We start from the raw sequence: 27,416 nt of genomic DNA, 5'->3' as shown, positions 1-27,416 counted from the left end.
TGCACTTTCCCCATCCTTCCCATGCATCCTTGGGACTTCAGATGTTTCTTAATCTGCAAGGCTTTGGGGGTGGGGTGGTGGGGGAGGGATGGACAGAAAAGTGTTTGCAATATAATGGCACCTGACAATTATACCATTGCAGTTCATGTGCTGTGAATTATGGGGCCCAATTCTCAACCTGAAAACATCAGACCATCATCATACTTAGGAAGGAGGGTCCACACACAAGTCAAGGAAACTATAAAATGTATTAAAAGTACTGGAACAAATAACTGAAATATTTTAAAAAGGAAACGTAAACCAACAGAACATAATGGGACTGAATCTATGAATAATGGCCAAATGTTAATGTCTCTGAACCCATCCCCTTGCCCTCCCCTTCCTCCCAACAAGGGGGGGAATGATGGGGTGAAATTGTTCTTGGGGACAAACAGGGATGTTTCCTGTGTGGGGTTTGGGAGGCAGACACTTGGTGGGCTTCAGTGATTCCCCCAGGATCATCATTCCCCTCCTGGCTGTTCATGGATGTTCCCCTGTGAGGGGTTTTGGATGCCAGTGGAGGATGTGGTCCCAGGAATCCTGCAGGCTCCTCATGGTCACTTGGAGTATTGGGTCGTCCCCCTCTGCAGCACCCTGGAAGAGGAGATGGTAGCCATTCATAGATATGCAGTAGCCACAGCAGCAGGTGGACCCTGAACTTGTCCTGCCACCAGATCTGTGTACCTCTCCATTAAGGCATGCTCCTGTACCCTGAGGTGTACTTCCAGCTCCATGAACTAATTCATCAGTTTCTCTTCCTGCTGAAGAGCCAGCTCCTTCTGTGCCTTGAGGAACTCAAATTGCTTCTGGTTCCTCCTGTCCATCCCTATGAGCAGCTCTTCCCGGGTCCTTCTCCACCAGCTTCTGCAGATTTGTTCATCTGCAAAATTTGACACCATCAGCTCAGGATTAAACAAAGACTGTGAATGGCTTGCCAACTACAGAACCAGTTTCTCCTCCCTTGGTTTTCACACCTCAACTGCTAGAACAGGGCCTCATCCTCCCTGATTGAACTAATCTCGTTATCTCTAGCTTGCTTCTTGCTTGCATATATATACCTGCCCCTGGAAATTTCCACTACTTGCATTCGACGAAGTGGGTATTCACCCACGAAAGCTCATGCTCCAAAACGTCTGTTAGTCTATAAGGTGCCACAGGATTCTTTGCTGCTTTTACAGATCCAGACTTACAGGGCTACCCCTCTGATACTTTAGTCCTTAAGCTAAAGCCAGAAATGTGGCATTTCAGCACGAGACCAAGTTTTGTTTTTTTTAACTAGTTGCAAGCAACTGAAAACAGAGGCTAGAATGAAGTGGCCGTCTGAATCTTCAAGGGTGTCGTGCAAAGGGGAAAAAAACGTGCACCCTTTATTGTACATATCAGTTCTATCTGTTTCTCATTTTAAATATATACAGAATATCAGTCGACATCGTAATACAATGACTAATCACAGTGTAGTTTCATTCCAGTTACAGTGTAATTACACTGTGGTTGTGCTTTCTGATACTTAATTGCCAATAATTCACATATCCAGAAGATGAACTAATTACATGGCTGAATTCATTATTACTCATCGGGAACTATTAGGATTCAGGTATATTTACTACATTGAATTTACACTGTAATTATTCCCATTCATGTAGTGAACTTTCTGATCATCTGAATTAGTGGTAATTAAGGTATCAAAAAGCATAACCATGTAACTATACTGTAATTACATAAAAATAGTCAGTTTAGAAAGTTTTTAACCAAATATCAAACCAGTAGCGTCTTTGTAAGTGCAACCAATGTATAAAACAGACTTGAGAGTTAGTGTGTTTGGGCTTTTTAGTTTTTGTTCTCCCCCTTATTGCCTTTTATTCCCCCTCCCAGCTTGTTTATTTGCAATAGAAGTCAGGTTTTGTATAGCTTGCATTTTCCTAGAAGATGTTTGTGGCTAATAACTTGTATACCTGACAAATAGTGGGGAGAAAAGATCTTGTTGTGAAAAATTAATCTGCCCCTTCAAATGAAGGGTTGAGAAGGATTAAATTCTAGTTCTGTAGTCTCCAAGGACAATTTCAGTAGAAACTGGGAAAACAAACCTTTATATTTCTGGTTTCAGAGTACCAGCCGTGTTAGTCTGTATCAGCAAAAAGAACAAGAGTACTTGTGGCACCTTAGAGATTAACAAATTTATTTGAGTATAAGCTTTCATGGGCTACAGCCCACTTCATCGGATGCATAGAATGGAACATACAGTAAGAAGATATTTATACATACAAAAAACATGAAAAGGTGGAAGTACTCATACCAACTGTAAGAGGCTAATTAATTATTAGAAACTATTATTAGCAGGGGAGAAAAACTTTTGAAGTGATAATCAAGATGGCCCATTTTGGACAGTTGACACGAAGGTGTGAGGATACTTTAACATGGGGAAATAGATTCAATTAGTGTAATGCCCGAGCCATTCCCAGTCTCTGTTCAAACCTGGCAGAGGGGCATTGCTGGCACATGTACATTGGCCAAACTGGACAATCTCTACACAAAAGAATAAATGGACACAAATCTGACATCAGGAATCATAACATTAAAAAACCAGTAGGAGAACACTTCAACATCTCTAATCACTCAGTGACAGACGTTAAGGTGACAATTTTGCAACAGAAAAGCTTCAAAAACAGACTCCAACAAGAAGCTGCTGAACTTGAATTAATATGCAAACTAGATACCATTAACTTAGGTTTGAACAGAGACTGGGAATGGGATTATCACTTCAAAAGTTTTTCTCCCCTGCTGATAATAGCTTCTCTTAATTAATTAGCCTCTTACAGTTGATATGCATACTTCCACCTTTTCATGTTCTCTGTATGTATAAATATCTTCTTACTGTATGTTCCATTCTATGCATCCGATGAAGTGGGCTGTAGCCCGCAAAAGCTTATGCTCAAATAAATTTGTTAGTCTTTAAGGTGCCACAAGTACTCTTGTTCTTTTTAGTTCTGATGCTACAAAAACAAGGAGGGAGGGAAAAACACCTTTTTCTGGAAGGATAACAGTATTTTCAGGCCTTTTTTATATCTTTATAAAAGAGCACAAATTGCTGTTTTTTCCTTTACAGTTCACTTTTACTTACTGCTAGTCTTATATTAATCATGTCACCCATCACTGAAATGCAGTTAACTCTAGGGTGGAATGTGACAGCCGTTTAACAGTATACCACAATATTTCATGACAGTTAAGACCAGGAAGTGTACTGTATCCAACTGAAGTCGCAAGAGGAATGTAAGTAGGAAGAATGTAATTTATTTACATTGGAATTTGACCAGGAGACTGAGGCCAACACTCCGGATCTTGCAAAAATTGCAATGGAATCTTTAGGGGCCAGAAGTGGTAAGGAGTTTAATGTTACTTCTCATATAAAAGACAGTGGGTGTAATTTAGTTCTACATCTTATAGATGCAGATCACAAATCTCACAGCCCAATGGCAAAAGTAGCTTTAAGTTCCTAAACTACAGCAACCCAAGACAAGGTGCCTATGAGCAGTAGTGCCACCCAGAATCACCATAGGGTATACATTGTGGCTCTGGCCCCTCTTCCTCTAGACCAGTGGTCTCCAAACCTTTTTGATCGTGCACTCCTATCAGTAAAAAATTTTTGAGCACACACCCCCTGTCGCACCGGTTCTAACATTTTTGCCAAAGCAAAAAAAAAAAAGCCGCTCGGACTCCCACCTGAACTGATGAAGAAAAAAAAAAAAGCATTCCTCCTGCCACGCACCACCAAGGATCCTCTTGCATGCACCCCACTTTGGAGACCACTGCTCTAGACCACAGCACACCCTATGCACCAGGATTCTATTGCTTGTTTCAATTTTTTAAGCTTTTTTTTTTTAATGTTACTATAAGTCTCAGCTAAAATTAGAGCTGTATGGGCCTGGTTCTCCACAGTCTTTCACTCCATGCAGTCATTTAACTACCTGTGGGTATTATACACTAACAAATCAGAATAGTGGTGTCTTACTCCCACTTTGCACACACAAGCAGGCCCATGTGCATAGTTTAGTACAGTAGAATCTCAGAGTTACGAATCTGAGTTACGAACTGACCAGTCAACCACACTCCTCATTTGAAATCAGAAGTATAGAATCAAGCAGCAGCTGAGACCAAAAGGAAAAAAAAAAAAAGGCAAACACACTAGTGTTAAACATAAACTACCAAAAAAAAAAGATGATTTGACAAGGTAAGGAAACTATTTTTGTGCTTGTTTCATTTAAATTAAGATGGTTAAAAGCAGCATTTTTCTTCTGCATAATAAAGTTTCAAGCTGATTTAAGTCAACGTTCAGTTGTAAACTTTTGAAAGAACCATGATGTTTTGTTCAGAGTTACTAACATTTCAGAGGTATAAACAACCTCCATTCCTGAGGTGTTTGTAACACTGAGGTTTGACTAGATTACTACATGGCAATAGAGGACACATGCACAAGCTATATATATTGAATACAATATGGTGCTTAAATAAATGATTTTTTACATTTGATGATTGATTATAAAATATTGTAGTTCTGCATTCAATAATACTAAACATGTTTTCAATTTAAACTAGAAGATGACTGTAAAACATCAACTGCTTACAGATGGGATTATGCTTTTCCATATATTATCTAAGGAATAGCATACACTCTGTTGTACCATACCAGACCATAATTTGATCAAGGAACGATGGTGATCTTGATAAATGAGATTGAAAATCAGGAAAGTTTATCATGTCACTAGACATTAGAAATAAAATTATATACTTCATAAATGCTATGAAATGTGTCCATGCATCAGAAAAGGTATTTATGACACCAGTGATTTGTAACAATGTTCTTTGCAGTAAAATTCTGACATCTGAAGAGTTTGGGAAGGGATTGGATTTTACTTTGTGGAGTAAGATAAACCTTTTTTTGCAAGGATCTTCTCCATCTGGAACTGGCTACTGCTCTCCTTGGCTCCGTTGAAGGTAATTCCACATGATACTACTGGTAGGGGCTTGTCTACACTTACAGTGCTGCAACAGCACCACTGTAGTGCTTAGTGAAGATGCTACCTACGCCAATGGGTAGAGGCAGTAGCTATGTCAATGGGAGAAGCATTGACATAGCAGTGTCTACACTGGGGGTTTGGTGGTTATAACTACATTGCTCAGGGTTGTGGATTTTTCATAGTTATACTGACGTAAGTTCCAAATGTAGACCAAACCAAGGAAACTTACAGTAGCCCCGCTTGCTGCAGCACTGATGTTGCTAGCTATCTTGTGGCTAATCAGAGGACTTCTGACTAAGGCTGTGTCTACACTAGCACTTTGGTCGGTAAAACTTATGTTGCTCAGGGGTGTGAAAAAAACACATCCCTGACCAACATAAGTTACACCAACAGAAGCCCTGGTGTGGACAGTGCTATGTTGGCAGGAGATGCTCTCCCGCTGACATAGCTACCGCTGCTCATTGGGGGTTGTTTAATTTGGTCAATGGGAGAGCTCTCTCCTGTCAGCATAGAGCAGCCACATGGGAGATCTTATAGCAGCGCAGCTGCATGGGTACACTTGTAACGCTGTAAGGCCTCTAGTGTAGACATCACCTTAAACTGAAGATTGCCTATGGAGTGGGCTAGTACCAGGAGTCCAGTTTGCCATCTGGGACTGTTAGCAGGGCAATTGAGGATTCCCCTTGCATCACACACTTCCATGGTAATGAAAATACAAACCTCAAACTTGGCTTATTTTTTACCAATAATTGAGAATTACCTCAAGAGATGCATGAAGTAGCATTAAATTTAAGAAGTTTTAAAGTTGGTAAGTTCTCACCAAAGTTCACAAACAAGAACAGACATTTTTTACTGCAAACATATAATAGTGCATTTTAAGTGTTCATAGCTTGGTTAACCAAACACATTTTTTAAACATTTTTCAGATAAATGTGGTATGCCATGCCATTATACTCACATTCACATTCCTCCTCAAGACCCACTTATGTTCTGACTGCTGCAAGGAATGAGTCAGAGCCATTTAATCATTCTAGTTATAGTAAGCTTTCTTTGCTTCACCATGCAATGGTAACTGTGTAGTTTCATTGTATTCTCCTTGTCCATTTTCCCCTTCCCTCTGTTGTTGTATCAAATCTGAAAATAGGCTCTGATCTTGCCATCTTATCTATGCAGACAGATCCTGTACCTATGCAGAGCCATATTGGTTTAAATTGGACTTTGGGTGGGCATATAGGTCTCCCCATCCAGTGAAAACTGCAGGATCAAGGTTTTAGATTTTAATTCTTCCAGGCAGACTATGCCTTCTAATTCATCCTGTTAGGTACACAGAACATTTTTGATGCTATAAAATATTTATGGAGGGGCTGGTCACAACTCCATAGTTAATGCTGGTTCTGTTTTGCAATTAAATAGTAATTAGAGCAGTATACACACATTTGGACTATTCACATGACACATTTCATATTTTGAAATTTAGTTGTCAAAATCTCCAGCTTTCCTCTGATCAAAATGTACAATAAACCTTTGCTTTGTCAATAGGCAATTTGGATTTACCACAAATAGATGAGTACTCTAATTTGGAGACTGAAAGATGGTTTATCCAGGCTCTGAAACACTGACACGTGAGGATTCTCTCTTGTAAATATGTTATGCTATGCAGCTGTGAATGTTTTTTTTAGCCACATAAAAGTCAATTTTTTTTTTAAATCTTGCTAAGCTCTTGATGTCTTGTAGCAATGAAATTTACAGGTTAATTATGTATTATGTAAAAGCTGCATGTTTTAAATATGATGCCGTTTGGTTTTCACTGATTGTGTCCTTGTTGTTGTTGTATAAGAGGGTAATTAGGAGCAGTCAATTTACCTTCTCTGTTCAGGTCAGGGGGGGGGGTTGGAACAGTTTTTATATTCCCTGTAACTCATCTTCCCTCTGAACTAAACAGTCCCAGGTCTTTCATTCTCTCCTCATATGAAATCTATCTAGGCCTCTAATCAACTTCACCACCCAGCTCTGGATTCCTATTTCTGCTACTGGTATATCTTTTTGATACAGGATGACCAGATTTGAGCACTGTATTTCATTTGAGGGCATATCATTGATATAGAGGTATTATATTATTGTCAGTATTATTTCTTATTCCATTTTTATATATACACCTCTACCTTGATATAACGCTGTCCTTGGGAGTCAAAAAATCTTACCGCATTATAGGTGAAACCGTGTTATATTGAACTTGCTTTGATCCACCGGAGTGTGCAGCCTTCCCCCCTCCCCCCGAGCACTGCTTTACCACGTTATATCCAAATTTGTGTTATATCGGGTGGCGTTATACCGAGGTAGCAGTGTACTAGCATTTTGTTTGCTTTTTTGACTGCTATTGCACACCGAGTAGAGGCTTACATTCACCTGTCCATAATGATACCCAAGTCTTTTTCCTCAGGGATTAGTTAATTTAGAGTCCATCAGTGTGTACCCATAATTCTAGTAATTCCTTCTACTGTGCACTGCCTTGCATTTAACAATGAATTTAATCTGCCATCATGCTACCCATTTGCTTACCTTTGTTAGATCCCTCTGGAATTTCTCAGTCACCTAAAGTCAAAAGGCTGTGCCGAGATATAAACATGGGCCTCCTTGACTTTGTTAAATAAAGATCACCTACTTTAGTGAAATAATTTTTGTCTTGTGCTATTTAAAAGAGAACATAATGCCCCAATAATTTAATGTAGGTAAGTAACTGTGAGCAAATTATGATCATGGTGCAATGATTCTCTCTCTCTCTCCCTGATCCCTCCCTCCAAATATTTTTTTCTGGGGGGAAAAGATTTTCTGTAACCTCCTCCCACAGTATCATGCGCTGACCATAATCTCTTAAAACAAGCCTTTATGAAAAATTCACTGTATATTTGAAATGCTCTGATAACCTCGAAAGTGCCATCACCCCACTGCACTATATGTGAACGTTAGATGCGAGTGTTTTCTTTCCTGTTATTTACTTATGGAATCTCATTTCTCCTCTCCATCCTCAGCTTATCTTTCATTCTTCCCTTCAGGCCCTTTCAAACCTTTGTCTCTTCTTTCTCCCTCCCAATCACACTCTTTCTACTCCTCCCCATCTTTCTGCTTTCTCCTCTCCCCTCCCCCAACCTCTCCAATGGTTGTTTTCCAAACTCTCTATAGAATTCTCCTGCCTGAAGCTTCAGTTGCTAGGCAACGTCTCACCTCACCATGAGAGCTTGTTGCCATAGTGACATCTCCCACTTCCCTTCCCTGGGCAGCTTGCTGTCATAGCACCCCCTGTCAGGGTAACCGTCAGTGGCAGAACACAGGCAAAATCTGTCTGAAATCTACTGAGTTTTCTGTTCCCATTATTTAGTTATACCAAGTCAATTGCACCCATCACAAAACTCTTTAGTATGCACCATCATCAAGGAGTTCAGCAGGATTAAGGTCCTTACCTCAGTCTTTTGGTTTAAAACTCGGGGTTTAGTCAGAATTCTCAGGACTGCCTATAAATTTTTATTGTTGTATGCAGTGTTGGTGTAGCCATGTCAGTCCCAGGATATTAGAACGACAAGGTGGGTGAGGTAATATCTTTTATTGGACCAACATAGTAACTAATCTATTTCAAAACAGGGGCAATATATAATCCATTACCAAAAACAACAGAGTAAGACAATTTATATGCTATATAAACAAAGTGTGACAGAATGAAGTACTATGAAATTGCTATTTGTTAAGGAAAACCCACATAACTCATTTTGACTGCCACTCCTGAATAATTTGGTCATCCCAAACTTGCAACAATAAAATCTTCAATAGTGTCCTGCAGCAACTCTTTGATGTATATGAAGTTGGAATATCTTGGATTTGAGAAGTTGGACTCATTCTGACCTATGCCTAGTTGAAGATTACAGTGCACTGCATAGTAATAGAGATTGTAGCCTATTACAAATTCACCTGTAACCCCTGGAGTCACCTGTCAAATCAAGCACAAATTGGTAGTTAGGAAAAATTGCTTCTAACTGATGGCGGTTGGTGACTTGTGTGAAATGGGCTAGGATCCAAGTTCAGTTCCTAGTGGGTGGAGCTTAGTTTTCAGGCAACATTTGAAAGGGTACCACTGCTATTTTTTGTGCCTCCCCCATCCCACTCCTGCCCCAACAGCAGCAGTAGTGGGTTGGGGCACAAATTACACCCTCACAGAGATGGTCATATCATTCCTGACTAACCACCACCTTGGAACCTTTCACTCACTGCATAGTTGAGCAGGAAATCCCCAGGAAATAAGCAAATCCCAAAAATAAGTGACTGAAAAATTAGTAACCCAAGAAGGTACCAGTTAATACATATAGAAGGTGGAGAAAACCATCACCCCCCAAAAGGATTCTCCTCCAAACCCTAAAGAGAGGTGGGTGAATGATAATCCTCCCAGAGTCGTATTTTCAGATAAAGAATCTATATACTAAGATTCCAGCTACTAGTTACAAAATAAAAATACTCTCCAGGAGTGAGAATCCTTCCCAGATAGTAAACAGCTTGAAGATGTTCCAAAACAAAAGGAGTAACATTAATACTGAACCTGGCAGCACAACCTAGGCCAATGCCTACAATATATATTAAATAGGGAAAGGATAAGATAAATCCGAAAGAATCATGCTTAACACTTCAACAGACTGAAGGTGCTTCCTGAAAAGAAAAAAAAAAGTGACTTCAAACATTTTCCAATTCAAATGACGGACATCCCAAAAGAAACAAACAAACTAAAGGTTAGAAGGGTTTGGGCTCTTCTGATTCAGAAACAGGTTCTTTAACCAGTTCTCATGGATTGAGAACTGGTTAAAGGACAGGGAACAAAGGGTAGGAATTAATGGTAAATTCTCTGAATGGAGAGGGGTAACTAGTGGTGTTCCACAAGGGTCAGTCCTCGGACCAATCCTATTCAATTTATTCATAAATGATCTGGAGAAAGGGGTAAACAGTGAGGTGGCCAAGTTTGCAGATGATACTAAACTTCTCAAGATAATTAAGACCAAAGCAGATTGTGAAGAACTTCAAAAAGATCTCACAAAACTAAGTGATTGGGCAACAAAATGGCAAATGAAATTTAATGTGGATAAATGTAAAGTAATGCACATTGGAAAAAATAACCCCAACTATACATACAACATGATGGGGGCTAATTTAGCTACAATGAGTCAGGAAAAAGATCTTGGCATCATCGTGGATAGTTCTCTGAAGATGTCCACGCAGTGTGCAGAGGCGGTCAAAAAAGCAAACAGGATGTTAGGAATCATTAAAAAGGGGATGGAGAATAAGACTGAGAATATATTATTGCCCTTATATAAATCCATGGTACGCCCACATCTCGAATACTGTGTACAGATGTGGTCTCCTCACCTCAAAAAAGATATTCTAGCACTAGAAAAGGTTCAGAAAAGGGCAACTAAAATGATTAGGTGTTTAGAGAGGGTCCCATACGAGGAAAGATTAAAAAGGCTAGGACTCCTCAGCTTGGAAAAGAGAAGACTAAGGGGGGACATGATAGAGGTATATAAAATCATGAGTGATGTTGAGAAAGTGGATAAGGAAAAGTTATTTACTTATTCCCATAATACAAGAACTAGGGGTCACCAAATGAAATTAATAGGCAGCAGGTTTAAAACAAATAAAAGGAAGTTCTTCACGCAGCGCACAGTCAACTTGTGGAACTCCTTACCTGAGGAGGTTGTGAAGGCTAGGACTATAACAATGTTTAAAAGGGGACTGGATAAATTCATGGTGATTAAGTCCATAAATGGCTATTAGCCAGAATGGGTAAGAATGGTGTCCCTAGCCTCTGTTCGTCAGAGGATGGAGATGGATGGCAGGAGAGAGATCACTTGATCATTGCCTGTTAGATTCACTCCCTCTGGGGCACCTGGTATTGGCCACTGTCGGTAGACAGATACTGGGCTAGATGGACCTTTGGTCTGACCCCGGTACGGCCTTTCTTATGTTCTTATGTAAACCAGTAATGCTTTGTAAGCTTGTTGAGTTGAGACTAGCACTGGTTGAGTCTGTTAATCAAGAAGTTGGATTAAAATTTAAAAAATCAAGAAGTTTTATTTAAAATAAAATGGCTTCATGACAAAAAAAAGTTTTCACGAGACTTCCATATTTGTCTTTTCTTTAAGAAAATTTCTAAACAAGAGATTTCAAAACTTGTTTTTCTTTGGTGGGAAAGAAATCTGTGTCTCTCCCTTTTACTTCTCCCGTCCTTTTGCCCCCAGACTTTGAGCTCTGGATGTCTTTCTGCCTCAGGTCTCTCTCTCAATCTCTCTCTCTTGTAGTTTGGATTCTCTGTCATGTCGAGTGTCTGAGCACTGTCCATCCTCTATAAGCTTAATTCTAGACTGGGTGACTTCCTTTGCTTGGCAAATTGTCATTGCTTTGTCAAGGATTAGTTCTGGGTCGTCCAGTACTCTGAGGTTTTTCTTCCATATTCCAGTCAAAATCTGGTCTCTTAGCAGGGACTCAAACACCCAAAATTGCAAGATTGGCTCTTCAGCCTTAGATCAGTCACAAATTCTGTGGTTTCACATTTTTGTACACTGAAAAACATCTTTTGTGTGTTTTATTTTTACGTGGAGTGCAGTACTCATTTTTGTAATAGTTTCATAGTTAGCCTCCTGTGCCAGAGATAACTGAATGCTGTTAAACACATTAAGTACTTCAGAACCAGCTATTGTCAGAAATAAGGCTATCTACTGACTGCCTTCCTTTCATTGGCACCCATTGCTTACAGATCCTGAATGAAGTGCTCTTTAAGCCTTCTCCCATTGTTTTTAACTGCTCCATTCTTCCACTCAGGATACTTTAGATGCTTTTTACTCTGAGTACCATGCCTGTTCAGTGATCACTCAGGGTATGTCTACACTGCAATTAAACACCCTGGCCTGTGTCAGCTGACTTTGGGCTTGGATGGAGCCCGAGCTCTGGAACCCCATGAGGGGGAGGATCTTAGGGCCTGGGCTTCAGCCTGAACGTCTACATCACAGTTTTACAGCCCAGACCTGCCACGGGTGTTAACTGCAGTGTAGATATGCCCTCCATGCTTAAGGTGCCTGGAAGAGATCTGCCTTTATTCTGTTTTAGATTCTAAATGGTTGTGTATAAGGAGCTTCACAGCATGCCACCCACACTCTGGGCAGTGCATAAGTGAATAGAACACTAGACATTCCTGTGTTTGAAAGGCCCCCCAAAAAACACAGTGTGAAGAAAATAAATCTATGAGAAGTTTTCAGTCCTAATTATATATATACTTACCTGTATCCTTGAAGCAGCTAAACCTGGCATAATTAATTTATTTTGCAAGTCATCTTTAAGGTAGTCTGCAAATGAAAAAAACAGCAATTTCCTGCAAGCCCACAATGTAGTCAACCTATGAGATACTTATACAACTGTTACCATTTGAATTTACTGTACTATTAACTTTACATCTTTTGTAACACTCTAAGGCAGGTAGCATGTTGAAAAATTGAGGACAGTTGCAAAGAGGAAGTAGAGGCATAGTGTTCATCCTGACCAAGAAGTAAATCTTTTTAGATAATATAGAAAGTTTGCTACGCAACACCAAAGAGTTTCAATGTCTAAATATTAGAGGTCCAAAACACTTTTCACCTCTTTCAACTGTCAATAATGGACTCAACAAGTAACTGCACAAACCTGTATCCAGAAAGAATCTCAGCTCATCATACTTTTAGTGCATGCTTCATTCAGTTAAGACTATGTATTGTACAGTTAAGACTATATATACATATTCAGTACATTATTCTGAAATGCTCACACCTATGTTCTCTTCAAAACAAATTTCTTCCAAGAAGTAAAAACATATTCCCAAATGCAGCAGTGTTCATATATGTGTCAAAACACTTCTTAACCAGTTAAGAGTTTTCACTCTTAGATCAAGTTAAGAGTGATTGAACATGTTTTCCTGAAGTTTTCCTAAAGCATGTAATTCTGAGGCCAAATAGATTTCATCTCTAGAGGTAGTTTTAGATAGAGTTGAGCAGCTTAAAAGTAGAGGTTTGAAAGAGGGCTATCTCAATTTTAATTATTATTTATGATATCATTACCACAATACTGTTATGCATTTCTGTTCTCTCCCGCAACCTTCTCTTAGCCCAAGTTATTTCCAGAGCAACTAGCAAAAGACAATTGCAGGCAAGCAATAAGCAGCTCAGCTGATATGCAATTTAGAAGCAGAGTTCCTGCCCCACATGCAAACACTTCTATAGTACAAAATAAGATATAGTTCTGTAAATTCCATGGGCAAGTTAATGATAGAAAGGCAAGGGAGGTGTCATTTGATTAGTTAAAATCTACAGGATCATAATTTCAATGGTGTCCCCCTCTGGAGTGTGGCAAGGGGGACTCGCTGCCCTCCTCCCCGGCTCCCAGGTGCAAGTCCTCCAGTTGGTGGACATTTTGATAATACAGTGTTATCAGACCTGGGTCAAGTTGAAAGCCCTTTCTCTCACAAACACACTGGTACCAAAAATGACAGATCTAGAGCAACTATGCAGATACATATTCAAGAAAATGTTTAAAATTCAACTTTTTAAAATTAGACTTTAACACAGATATGTCAAACATGCAGCCCTCACAAAGTTAAATTGTGGTCCTTGACTAACAGTACTGTGTTATCAGCTAATGATACCTGATTAATTTTTTTAATGTTATAGATTACTATTGTCACATTGTCTTGAGTGGTTCACTACTGAGTGCCAACCTTAGGGCAGACTGTCAAAAAGCATGGCAGAAATCCCAAACTGGCTATATGTTCTATAATTAGATTTCACCAACCCAGTAACAAGTGTGAACTCCTCAAGCACTTTAACAGTCTTACCATGGAGTCAGAGACAGTCCCCTTGGGCATTCCAGTCTATCTTGCCTCCCAGGCAAGCTGGACTATATGACAAATGGTCATTTTACACCAAAAGTCACAACAATATTCAGGTTGCTCCCACTCCTAAAAGACCAGTCACTTACCCAAGGTCAGTTGTATTCAGATCTCAAACTAGATACAACACCTGTAGCCAATCCTGTAATAAACTAACTAAAGATGTATTAACTAAGAAAAGAAATAAGAGTTATTTACAATGTTAAAACAGGAAACATACACACACAAATGAGTTACAGTCTTAAATTTGAAAAGGTAAATATAAGCTTCTATAATAAGCAGCTCTACATGTTCTTTAGGGCTGACCCATGCCAAGCAGCATGGGGATCTCTTGCTTATGTTTAGGAATCTTTGTCCCTCAGAGTCCAGACAGCATAAACATCCTGGTTTCTCCTTATCAGAGATTTTTATCCCCTTCATCCCAGAATCCAAGCTCATGCGTGGAGTTCATGCACAGGTCTCTCCTTCCTGAAGGGAGCCAGGAATGCAGTCAACAAGGTCTCTGTTCTTTGATCCTACACAATGCCTCATTTACCTTCAACAGTTTGAGACTTTACCTTAATTAATGCCTCTTTTCCTGTTTGGTGAGTTACACAGTTGCAAAGGTTTACAATGCAAACACTCAATATAACTTTATAATTTGGGCTATAGAAGTTATAAGTTAGATGAGCACATGCCTAATCCTACACTATTCATAAGGTCTAGACACCAACATATTCTCACAACTCTAATATTTATCTTAACAATACTAACACATAGGTGAGCAAGACTGGTTTCCAGCTATGTATTTGTCAGTGTTCAGTGAGGCTTGGGGCCTTGCCATGAGCTGGCACCTGGTCTGCCAGCATCACAACTATAAATAGAAGGAATGCTAAAAGTTTAATTGCTATCATAGGCAAAAGATAAGTTGTCCAGTGGTAACTGATTATCAGCTTTGTTTATTATGCCAAAAGAGTTGTAATAAGGCAGTGGTTAAGATGTCAGCAGCCAGTTGTTACAGTACTGTGAATCAAATACTTAAAGAAAGTTGCGATGCGCTTATAGAAGCACACATCCTTCAAAAATGCTACCCAGATGTTGTCTTTGAAAAGCATACTGATGTGTTTGAAGTCATTTCCCAAAGGTTACTGGACTCGTGAAACCAGTTCCACACATTCACTGTACATTCTGCTTTCTGTTTCACACCATGGAGAGCTGCAACATTACAAAACAGGTCAGGTAATTCAATGAGGTTGAATTAGTGACAAAGCCAACTTTTGGGATGGTGCAGTGATATATAAAAATGGTTAAATCTTTGCTGCTCTGTATTCTATCTGTCAGGACTGTTAATTGGAATTTGCACCTTGCAGCACTGAAAGACGTTGTGAAATACTTTTTTTATTTCGATTTAACCAACTATTTTGCAATAATTGCCTGGGTATCTCACTGAAATAAGAGGTGTAGAAAAGTCTGACACTGACAGATGGGAGGAAGTTTGAAAAGGAAATTGGGTTATTAAAAGGTTGCCAGTTCTCTTCTGCACTTGGTTCAAATGAAGCCCCGGAGCATGAAAACAGAGCAGTGATAGGCACTGGGGGGTTGGTGGGCATAACACCCTGTGTGTTTTCCTGCCCAATCCCAGAACTCCATTGAATTTCAAACAAATGTTAAGCATGGCTGGGACAGGGCCGCCCGGGGGTGGGGTGGGGGGGGCAAGTGGGGCAATTTGCCCCAGGCCCCGCGAGCCCTGGCCCGGTGGCAGTCCAGGTCTTCGGCCATCATTTCAGGGGCGGGGGGCCCTTCAATCCTGCCAAAGACGCAGAGCGACTGAAGGGCCCTCCACCAGCAAAATGCTCCGCGAGCCCTGGCCCGGAGGTGGTCCAGGTCTTCGATGGCATTTTGGCAGCGGGGGGCCCTTCAGTCACTCCAGGTCTTCAGCGGCATTTCGGTGGCAGGGGGCCCTTCAGTCGCTCCAGGTCTTCAGCGGCATTTCAGTGGCGGGGGGCCCTTCAGTGCTGCTGCAGACACGGAGCGACTGAAGGCCCCTCCCCCCCGCCACCGAAATGCCGCCAAAGACCTGAACCACTGCTGGGTGTACAAGCGCTGCAGCTCCCCCACTTTGCCCCAAGCCCCCTGAGGATGACTTCCTCAAAAGTAACCAAGCACCATCTAGACTCATTAAGTGCCTTTAAATGCCAAGAAGAGGCATTAAAGCTACAGGATAAGCTTTCTCACACTGGTAATCCATTCATGTATGACAGACCAGCTCATTAATATCATGACAAGAGCAGTCTTCGGTGACAAGATAGCTAAAGATGTCAGTCAAATGGATACTTTGGGTCATGACCAGTGATGAGCTGACAAAATATTAACAACCGGTTCCCTCGTGCCCCCCCCCCCCGCGGGGGGGTCGTGCCCCATCCAACCCCTCATGTTCCTTGACACACACCCCCCAGGACCCCTGACCCATTCCCCCTTCCCTGTCCCCTGACTGCCCCTTGCCACCCACCCAACCCCACCTCTCATTCTCGATGGCCCCCCAGGACCCCTACCCCATCCAACCACCCCTTCTCGATGGCCCTGAGTGCCCCCACCACCTCATCCAACCCTGCTCTTTCCTGACTTCTCCCCGGGACCCTTGCCCCCATTCATTCACCCTGTTCCCTGCCCTCTGACCGCCCTGCCCCCTATACACCCCCACAACCCACCCCTCCCTGCCCCCTTACCACACTGCCTGGGGCCGGGACTGGGTCCACTCCGCCAGGACCACAACCGGCGCCGCAGGGCCAAACTCCCCGAGCCTGGTGGGACCAGAGCAGGCACCGCTCGGCCGGAACCGCGGGACCTGACTCCCCGGGCCGGGCCGGGGCCGAGCCGCTCGGCCGGAGCCGCGGGACCCAACTCTCCGGTCCGGGTCGGGTTGGAGCCGCTCGGCCGGCAGCAGGGCCTGACTCCCCGGGCCGGCACCGGGGCCGGAGCCGCTCGGCCGGAACCGCGGGGCCCGACTCCCCGGGCTGGCACCGGGGCCGATGCCGCGGGTCCCAAGCTGGGCCATGTCAGAGCCGCTCAGCCGGGACCAGACCGAGCCGAGGGTGCTTGGCCAGGACCGGGCTGGGGAGCTTGGCCGGGGCCAGGGGGAGCCGCTCAAAGTGGAGCTGGATTGGGCCACGCGCACCGTCTGCCCCGCCTGGCTTACCTGCCTGCTCCTCGTTTCAGGCTTCCCGCGAACATCTGATTTGCGGGAAGCAGGGGAGGGGGAGGAGAAGGAGGGCAGAGCGTTCAGGGGAGAGGGGGAGGTGAGCTGGGGCTGCGGGCCGGGTGGACAGCTGCCCGAGCTTTGTTAGATTTAAAAACTTTTTAGAACCTGGTTGTCCTGGAACAACCAGTTCTAAAAAGGCTTCTAAATTTAACAACCGGTTCGCGCGAACTGCTGCGAACCGGCTGGAGCTCACCACTGGTCATGACACATATGAAGCCTTCAAAACCCAAAAAATTATGAACATAAGAATGGCCATACTGGGTCAGACCAATGGTCCATCTAGTACAGTATCCTGTTGTCTGACAGTGGCCAATGCCAGGTGCTTCAGAGGGGATGAACAGGTAATCATCAAGTGATCCATCCTGTGTTGTCCATTCTGGTAAGCAGAGGCTAGGGACACTTCAGATCATGGTTTTGCATCCTTGCGATCCTGGCTAATAGCCATTGATCCTCCATAAACTTATCTAGTTCTTTTTTGAATCCTGTTATAGTCTTGGCCTTCATAACATCCTCTGGCAAAGAGTTCCACAGCTTGACTGCATTGTGTGAAGAAATACTTCCTTTTGTTTGTTTTAAACCTGCTGCCTATTAATTTCATTTGGTGACTCCTAATTCTTGTGTTATGAGAAGAAGTAAATAACACTTCCTTATTTACTTTCTCCACACCAATCATGATCTTGTAGATCTCTATCATATCCCACCTTAATCATCTCTTTTCAAAGCTGAAAAGTCCCAGTCTTATTAATCTCTTCTCTCATTGAAACTGTTCCACACCCCTAATCATTTTTGTTGCTCTTTTCTGTACCTTTTCCAATTCCAATATATATATTTTTGAGATGGAGCAACCACATCTGCACTCAGTATTCAAGATGTGGGTATACGATGGATTTATATAGAGGCAATACAATATTTTCTGTCTTATTATCTATCCCTTTCCTAATGATTCCCAATATTCTGTTGGCTTTCTTGATGGCCACTGCACATTGAGTGAATGTTTTCAGAGAGCTATCCACAATTACTCCAAGATCTTTCTTGAGTGGTACCAACTAATTTAGACCCTATCATTCTATATATATAGCTGGGATTATGTTTCCCAATGTGCATTACTTTGCATTTATCAACACTGAATTTCATCTGCCATTTTGTTGCCCAGTCACCCAGTTTTGTGAGATCCCTTTGTAACTCTCCACAGTCTTCTTTGGACTTAACTATTTTGAGTAGTTTTGTATCATCTGAAAATTTTGCCACCTCACTGTTTACCCATTTTTCCAGATTATTTATAAATATGTTGAACAGTACTGGTTCCAGTACAGACCCCTGGGAGACACCACTATTTACCTCACTCCATTCTGAAAACTGACCATTTATTCCTACCCTTTGATTCCTATTTTTTAACTAGTTACTGATCCATGAGAGGACCTTCACTCTTATCCCATGACAGCTTATCAGTTCATCTGTCTATGGGCTTCAATCAAGAAGAACAGACTAAAGCTGTGCTCAAATGTAAAGAAAAAAGTCAGTGAAAATGGTAGAGACTATTACAAAGTTAACTGTAGAGAGGTCAGTTTTGCTTGTCTCCTGGTCATGTCTGGATCCCAGCATGATGTTGATCTACATGAGATTTGGGGAAAGTATGAGTTCTCGATGGTACCACGACTGATCTTTGAGTGTGATGGAAGGATGCATATCTGTCAAGCAAAAAACAAACTAATGCACATCTTGCATGGTCTTATGCCAGCAGAGCCCTTTCAAGATAGCAATCATAGATGGTATGGCTGAGATACAAGCTGTTGCCAAACCAGACACTGTTAACACCTGCTGAGATTTGGTTTTATTATGAGTACAGGTACGATTCTGTCACAGAGGTCCTGGATTGTGTGACTTTCTGGGACCTCCAAGACTTCTTCTGGGACAGGGCTGGAGCAGTAGCAGCCTGCAGTCAGCCCCATGGCTACCTGAGCAGCAATCCCAGGGCTGCCGGAGCAGCTAACCAGCGGTCAGCCTAGGGCCACCTGAGCAGCGGTTGGTGGCCAGCCCCAGGGCTGCCAGAGTAGAGGTCCCCAGGGCTGCCGGAACAGCTGGCTGGCAGTCAGCTCTGAGACAATGGATCAGCAATCCATGGGCTACCAGAATAGTGGCTGGCAGCATTCCCTGGGACTGTCAGAGCAGCGACTGGCAGCCAGCCCCAGGGCCGCTGCAGCAGCAGTCCCTGGGGTTGGGTTAGCCCCTCGGGTGGCTGGAGCAGCGGGGGTCAGCCCCTGTCACAGGACTATCAGCCGGACTGGAGCAACTGCTGGAGGTCAGCCCTGGGCAGCGGTCTGACTGTTTGTCCATATCCCCCGGAGTATATTTAGTAAAAGTCAGGGACAGGTTGTGGCTTCTGTGAATATTTGTTTATTGCCCATGACCTGTCCTTGACTTTTACTAAAAATACCCATGACAGAATCTTAATTATGAGATTTCATTATGAGACTACAGAGATCTATGATGTCCACCTCATGTCTCACATGTATGCAGAGGAAACCATTATAAATATTACCAGAAAGAGATCTGATGGTATTGCACCTGTCCAATACAAAAATCATTGACTTCGTGAACATCTCTAATGTCATAATGATGAAGCTACTTTCTCATACTTGCACACAGGATGACTTAAAATGGATACTTTGCAGGAAAAACACTCCGGGCATGAGAATTGTTTGAAGAATGTAGTTGTCACATGGCATAATGAAGCTGCTACCTCACACTGTTCAGCAGAATTTCTTTGTAGTTCCCATGAGGAGGCTGACACTCAAATGATCTTGCATGTCATCAGTGTCACAGAGAGAGGTACTACTAAACTCCAGATTTTTGCACAACACAAATGTTCTAGTGCTTTCTGTGAGATGCTACTCAAGACTTCCACAAGATTCTGGTTTTGTGCCTGCTGCTGAAGAACAGCACTGTATAGCCATCAGAGATGTGTTCCTGTCACTCAAACAATTAAAAGACACCACAATACCAGGTTTCCACACCAGGAAGTGATACTATTGGGAGGCAGTTTGGAAAGACCAAATTATTTTACTGGAAGACATTTGATTCAGCTGAGACCGTCACTGATGAGGTCATAAATGCACTGGAGATGATCATATGCTAAGTTTGCCAGTTGAAGACCAACATTATGACACTTGCAAAACTACATTGTGTATGTTTTCCAGGAATCAGACAAATGTAGAAAAATTGCCACTGACAAGGTGTGCATTTATACCTGCTAACAACAAGAGTGCAAATTATCAAGCAATGGAATGACTCTGGGATGACTGAGTGCATCCAAAACTACCCTCCTCTCTTGGGCCTGGATGGGTCTTGGAGGATGGACTGATCACACCAGTTACATGTGAAATACCATGCACTCTTGAATCAGTTCTTTAGCTAATCAAACGCTTGTTGTGCAAAGTCTATATGCTCACCACGCTGCAAATATTTGGCCAGCAGCCTGCCTTGTATGGAGATGCATGAGTGCTGCGCAGATGAAAATCTGTGTGACAATGTGTCTAGCAGTGGTGCCTTAGGTCGAGATAACACTGATCATGACTTTAATGAATAAATATTTTCAGTCCCAAATGTCCAGGCTAACTTTCCTAGAATTACACTAACGATCAATGTATCCCTGTGTTAAAGTATAATTTTAAAAAGCGTTGATTTTTAAATAAATATAAATCTACACAATTGCTCTATGTTTGTCATGTTTGGTACCGTGTTCATGGGAGAAAGTGCTTTCAAATGATACCCAATTTGACCCATTCTGATGACACTGTATTATCAAAATGTATACCAACTGGGAGGGAGCTGGGAAGGAGCAGTGAGTCCTCCCTGCCACGCTGCAGAGGGTGACACCACTGAAATTATGATTCTGTAAATTTTTACTAATTAAATGACACCTCCCTTACCTTTCTACTGGCAACTTGCCCATGGAATGAGATTTTATTACATTATGCTCTCAGACAAATAAGAAAAATGACATAAAAGTAGAATGGTTTCCATAGCATTGAGGCTCTCAAGGATGTCAGCTGCTTGATTAGGCCATACTAACTCAGTCATATCAAAGAATGCATGGGATGAAATAATCTGGTTTTTACTAAAGAGTCTTTCTTTTTAGCTAGTGAAGTTTTGTTTGCTGTTTAGAATGGTCTTAACTTCAGTCTCGTTTTGGAAGACAAGTCACATTAATAGATTCCAGGTGGCTAATATGTCACACAGCTGTTACAATTAATTTTTCTTTCAAAGTTTGAACATCTTAGACTCTTTAGTGAAAGATTATGCACAAGCATTCTGAATGAAAAATATGCCTACCAACATCTCAAGCATCTAAAGTACTAGGGTACTTTAATGTTGTAAATACGATCAAGGCTACACAGGTTTTAAAACAGTACTTTTGTAATAAGTTGTGGCAAACTGTTGTCTTCAGCACTGAATTTCCCAAACCGCACAGAATCATCTGTATCCTACTCCTTACAGTACAAAACCCCTGTACTATTACACATCTTTCCTTGTTAATCAAAAATAGAATCAGGTCTAATTAACTGATAACAAAATGAGGTATAAGGCAGAATTCAAAGGATAGCAAAGCTGGTAGGGTGCTTAATGAACAAAAACACTTCTGCTCAGTCAACGTGCAGAGGTAGCAGTAACACAGCACCTAGGCCAGGTCTACACTATTCAATTAGGTTGATGTGAGTCATCTTATATTGATCTATTTCTGCATACGTCTATGCTCAAATTTGTGTCTGGCTTAAGTAAGCTCCCTGTTATGGCAACACAGTAAAACCACCTCCCCAGATGGCGTGGAACCACAGTCAATTTACTGAGGTCAATACAGTGCAAGGAGGACACTGTATGATTTGTGTCCTTCAGGAGCTCTAGTGTCCCACAATACCCCATCCCCTGCAACAGTGACTGCTCTGGTCACAACTGTAAACTCCACTGCCCAAGGGTCATGCAGACTGGAAGCCATCCCCCATTCCTTTGAAGCCCCGTCTTAATGTTAAACCTAGCCAACAGGGTCAGGAACTTGATTTGGCATACAGTATCTGATCATCTGTGGAAGCAGTTTGTCAGTCCACCCACCTCCCTCTTGTGTATGATGTAAAAGAAGCAGATGTGCATGCTTCAAAAACAGTTAAAGATTAAGGAATGAATAACCCAATGCAAATGTGGCTGCCCCCCAACTGGATGTGAAGCCCAGAGACCCATACAACCCTTAACCTTAGCTATATTTAAACTAAACAAAAGGAAAACACAAACTACCCCAATACTGTACTGAGTCAGAGGAAACAACTTCAGGTAAGACAAAACAACTGATGGTGAGGTATCTCATTGTAGCTTGAGAGCTTGGGATCTGAATCCTAGACCTCAAACCAAGCTTCACAGCCAGACTTGGGCTATGGGACGGAGGAGCACAGAACCATTGATGAAGATCTACCGGAACTAGGATTGAAGATAAAGATGTCACTGGAATCAGAATATAGGTAGGTGTTACAGATCGTGAGTGATGTTGTCTTGGCTGGTGGTGTGGGTCCAGAGTCACTGAGGAGATCCTCGACATCTGTGCAAATCAGCGTGATAGCTGGCTGCTGCTCTGATGGACAGCAAGAATGGTCAGGCACTCAGCCCTTTTTATAGGCTCAGTGGTGTGAACCTAGCAGTCTGAGCTGGTTCAAACTGCCTCCTAAGAGGCCATTGCTCTTTTCCCACCACTAGTTTGAAAAGGTTTGAAAGTTCTGACAAAAAGGAGAAACAACAGGGAGTCTGAGTTGTCATTATGGCACAATAGGTGGTAAGTTAATTCTATGGGCCCGTGGTGCCTGGGCACCAGGAATATTCCTGGCCCAGGGCCTGACTCCAGCAATGTTTGAGGCTGGGTCTCTCCCTCGGCCCTGCCTTCTGCCCCCTGGGTGCTCCCACCCACGCATCCCCTGGGCGATTTAAAATGGCCTGGGGCCCCCACCCACTGTCAGTGGAGCTGGGCAGCTTCCTGCCTACTCTCGCTCCATGTGGCTGATGGCCCCTCCTTGCGGCTCCTGGGCAGGGTGGGTCTGTCTACATGGGCTGCTCCCGCCCCAAGCACCCCTGCAACCAATAGGAAGCTGCGGGGGCAGTGCCTGGGGGGGGCAGTGCACAGAGGACCCCCCAGCTCGCCCTGCCTAGGAGCCCCAGGTAAGCACCGCACCCCCCTACCCTCTCTCTGAGCCTGCACCCCCTCTGCTTTCCCACACATCCCCTCCTGCTCCCAAACTCCTTCCCAGAGCCTGCATCTCTCCCCTTCATACACACCCCCTCCAGCTCCTGCCCCCAAACTCCCTCCCAGGTCCTGCACCCAAACTCCATCCCAGAGTCTGCACCCCTCAGCCCCTCCTGCACCAGCCCAGAGCCTACACCCAGCACCCAAACTCCATCCCAGAGCCTGCATCCCAGACCCCCTCCCCCACAGAAACTCCCAGAGCCCAACCTCTCGCCCCTTCTGCACCCAAACTTTCTCCCAGAGCTTTAGGCAGGTATGGAGGCAGAGTTTGTGGGAGCAGGCTCTGGGCGTTCTGGGCACCACCAAAATTTCTACAAACCTGCCACCCCTGCGCATGACATCATCTTGAATCATGGACTCCATTGATTTCTGTTCTATAATTAACTCATTTTATACTAATAATTATAGCAAACATTAATTCAAACAAACACTACCATTAACATAATTAAACATACATTTAGGGCAAAACTTCCCAACACGTGCATATTTTTGAAATGCTTCCTGATTGCCCACCTTGGTGAGCACACTTATACACAACAAAAGAGAGATGCTAACTGCCCAACCAACCACACTAGACATGCTCCTGCCTGGAGTGGACAGGAGGTATTGGATCTTCTGGGCCTATAAGGAAAAGAGATTGTGCAAGCATAGCTGTGGGCATCTATGGAAAGATTGTACAGAGGATGTAGAAAAAGAGGTATGACAGGCATGAATAGCACTGCCATGTGAAAGTGAAGGAACTACACCAGGCATACTTACAAGACTAGAAATCGATCTGGTGCTGAGCTGCAGACCCCACCATTACCTCACAAACCACCATGGTACCATAGAAGAGCCCAAGACAGAGACCCCTGCCACGAGCAATGAGGAGGTTGGAGCAGATGTGACAGAGGGTAGTCCATCCATGTTATGAGCCATTATCTGTTTAGCCAGTCCTGCCAGCTGACCATCAACAAGCACAATGAAGGGGAAGAGACTTGGGTAAGTGCATGTGTACATTTTTCCTTACAGTGTTTACATGTAAAAGGTGGTGCCAGCCCATCCTCAAGTTAACAAGATACAGGTATAGACTTTTCATTGTTTTACATGTATGAGAAGAGGTAGCAGTACAACAAAGAGAGGTAGAGTTAGTATGTGCTTTTCATTCCCCTCTTGGTGGGAGGGAGAGGTGCACGTATAGCAGTCTGTTTATATACATACCCCTTGTAGCCTTCTCAGAGAGCTCAGTGAAACTTTCATGGAGATACTCTGCAATCATCTCCTGGAGGTTTCTAGGGATAGCGGCCTTATTGCTTCCATGATGAGCTCGACTGACACCACTGTAGTAAACAGGTTAATGGCATAAGGGCCCAGGGAGCTTTGGGATGCCAGTAGCAAATGTGCTCTTTGTACCTTTGTTACTCTCAGGAGTGAGATATCAGCTAAAAACATCACTGCCTGTGGAAAATGGTGCCAATATTCAGTGCCATTACACTACATTCATACCCTTGGAATAGGGACCAAAACTTTATTTTTCATGCAACCAAAATTCCTTACCCCCAACTTCTCATCACACCCTGGTGTGCCATACAGACTGTGGATGGGGCTGGAGAGCAGTGTTGTGCAGATGCACTCCACAGCTGAAGTGTCTAAGAGGATTGGTCCTGCTTTGAGCAGGGGGTTGGACTAGATGATCTCCTGAGGTCCCTTCCAACCCTAATAATCTATGAGTCTATGATTTTTATGGGAATACGGGAAGGTTGTTTTGAAACTTATTTTTCTCTTTCCATTCTGACTGTAAATCCAATGATATCTGTTTTTATCAGCTGCTGCTGTTGCAGCCTTGAGGGATGCCACCTCCATAGAATGCCTGATCCTGATGAGGAAAAGAAAGAAAAGGAGTAGAGAGGAAATGTTCAGTGAGATCCTGCAAGTCAGTTGCTGCATCAAACCATGAACAAAGGGCCTGGATGCCAACATGGCAGACAGCTTGGAGAAGAAAAAAGCAGATAGGAGAAAGGCCCAGGAAATCCAGCAGGAAAAGGTGAAGGAGATGCTGCTTTTCCAATTTTAATGTTCCATTCCATTATTATTAAACATTTATATTGCATTGCCTGTTTTTTGCAGTATTTTTGCCAATCAAAATTCTATTTTTGGAGAATATTATCTTTATTAGTTCATGACATATTGCAGAATGCATAGTGGTACTCAAAGCACACTATTTGTAAATGTATAGCAGCACCACATAATTCATAGCTTCAGTAAAACACAAAATCTAATATTTATAAATGTATAGTAAGCACTACACAATTGCTAACAGCACCCAAGATAACATGGTCAAAGAATGGTCCAGCACAGAACAGTACAGGGTCTGCCCATTAAGTCTCCCTGAACCACATAGCTGCCGGTTGAACTCTTTGAACAGCCAAACATAAGGCCATTATAAGTGAGCAGACAGGTGCTCCACCTCCAGCCTAGCAGCAGCTTTTCCCCCTTTACTTCACACATTATGCAGGACAGGTAGGTATAACTATCAGGATATTTTTCCTCACAGGGATCCAATCTAATGAGTAAACATCGCCAGCGTCCCTTTAGTCTACCAAAAGCATATTCAACAATTATTCTGCACTTATTGAGCTGGTAGTTAAATCTTCCCTTGGTGCTATTGAGGTGGCCAGTGTATGGCTTCATGAGTCTTCACTCCACAGTTTAAGCTGGGTGATTGGCCCTCAGATCTGAACATGCTAGCCCAACTGCAAGCATTCCTACAGCAAAGACCCTACACATGTTACCCAAGCCCCTACCCTGCATTCTTGCTGTCTCAGCACTTTTCCATGTGTGGCTGAGGGCATGGTTCTTTGTGCTGACATATTTTAGGATTCTTTCCCAATATATTATAGGGGAAATCATGGCAAGGGAAGATTATCATTCAAGTGATTTTGCTGCATCCTTACTGCAAACAGGTAAATTCTAGCCCAAGTTAAAGCAGAGCTCGCGTTCTAATCATCCCTCCCCAGTTAAGTAAGCTATCCTGGTTTAAATCACCTCCAAGTCTAAGTCATTCTGGGTGGTAGTAGTGGTGGGGAGGGTTGGAGCTCAAATTAACTGTGCAGTGAATGAAGACATATCCGAAGAGAAAATATGATATGATTTCTTAGTAGACATTTAGTACACACAAAACATTGTAAGTTGTATTTGAAATACTTATGAAATTTTAAGCAGTAAAACTATTACCCCATGCTAACTCCCCCCTCCCTTTGTTGCTGTTACATATATTTAAATGCAAGATTTCAACATAACATTTACAATTCTATACTTTACTACCCATATTCCTTTCTGATTTTCTTTCAGAGATTTCTCACTCTCTGTAGCGTGGCCATAACATTAAGTCTGTGTCATCTGGATTTTCAGAGCTTTTCACTCACCCCAGAGCATGACTAAGGTCGGTGTCCACTGTGGTCTCAACTGCCAGATTGGAATCTGTCAGCGGCAACCTTATGGCACAATGAGTGGTCTGCAAAAGACTTATGGAATGGTTTCCTTGCCACTGATCCAACCATTCAACTGCCAGAATTTTACATGCCATGTCACCTTTGGACTCAGTTGAACAGGTTCCAAACTGGCCAAGGAATATGTGCATCCAACTTCTATGCAGGGGTTCTGTGCGATGACCCACTTAGTCACTGCGATCTCCATCAGTCAATGGTGCATGTTGTTGAGTGTCAACTGACTAGATTTCATGGTGGCCTTAGGGCTCTACATTTTGCTGATGAAGCTGCTGTTGAGTGGCTTGACAAGCACTTAGAGGGGCTTCGAAAAGAACTGAGGCTGTCATTTTTCACAATGCTTAAAAGCCTTGTCAGCAAACAAAAGTCTGGGGATCCTCACAGCTAGCAGCAATTCGGTCTTTGGGCTAATAATTGA

At 42.8% G+C, this 27,416-nt stretch overlaps 2 long non-coding RNA genes across 3 annotated transcripts; one reads left to right on the top strand and one right to left on the bottom strand.

Moving 5' to 3' along the window:
* Positions 1-265: 265 nt before the first annotated feature.
* On the bottom strand, positions 266-8,179 carry LOC120373811. The gene is made up of 3 exons (XR_005585738.1): positions 7,611-8,179; positions 6,010-6,048; positions 266-919 (listed from the first exon to the last, which is right to left on the bottom strand). It is a non-coding gene; the product is annotated as an uncharacterized LOC120373811 (long non-coding RNA).
* Positions 4,911-25,546, top strand: LOC120373792. 2 transcript variants are annotated; one of them, XR_005585721.1, is made up of 5 exons: positions 4,911-5,028; positions 6,591-6,673; positions 22,595-22,740; positions 24,525-24,576; positions 25,319-25,546. It is a non-coding gene; the product is annotated as an uncharacterized LOC120373792 (long non-coding RNA). The 2 variants fall into 2 exon arrangements; XR_005585720.1 differs by lacking the exon at positions 24,525-24,576.
* Positions 25,547-27,416: the final 1,870 nt, after the last annotated feature.

This window comes from Mauremys reevesii, linkage group 1 (genome assembly GCF_016161935.1).
Source record: "Mauremys reevesii isolate NIE-2019 linkage group 1, ASM1616193v1, whole genome shotgun sequence".
Taxonomy (NCBI): domain Eukaryota; kingdom Metazoa; phylum Chordata; order Testudines; family Geoemydidae; genus Mauremys; species Mauremys reevesii.
The sequence above is the reverse complement of the archived record's forward strand: the minus strand, read 5'-3'. Positions and strand labels throughout refer to the sequence as shown.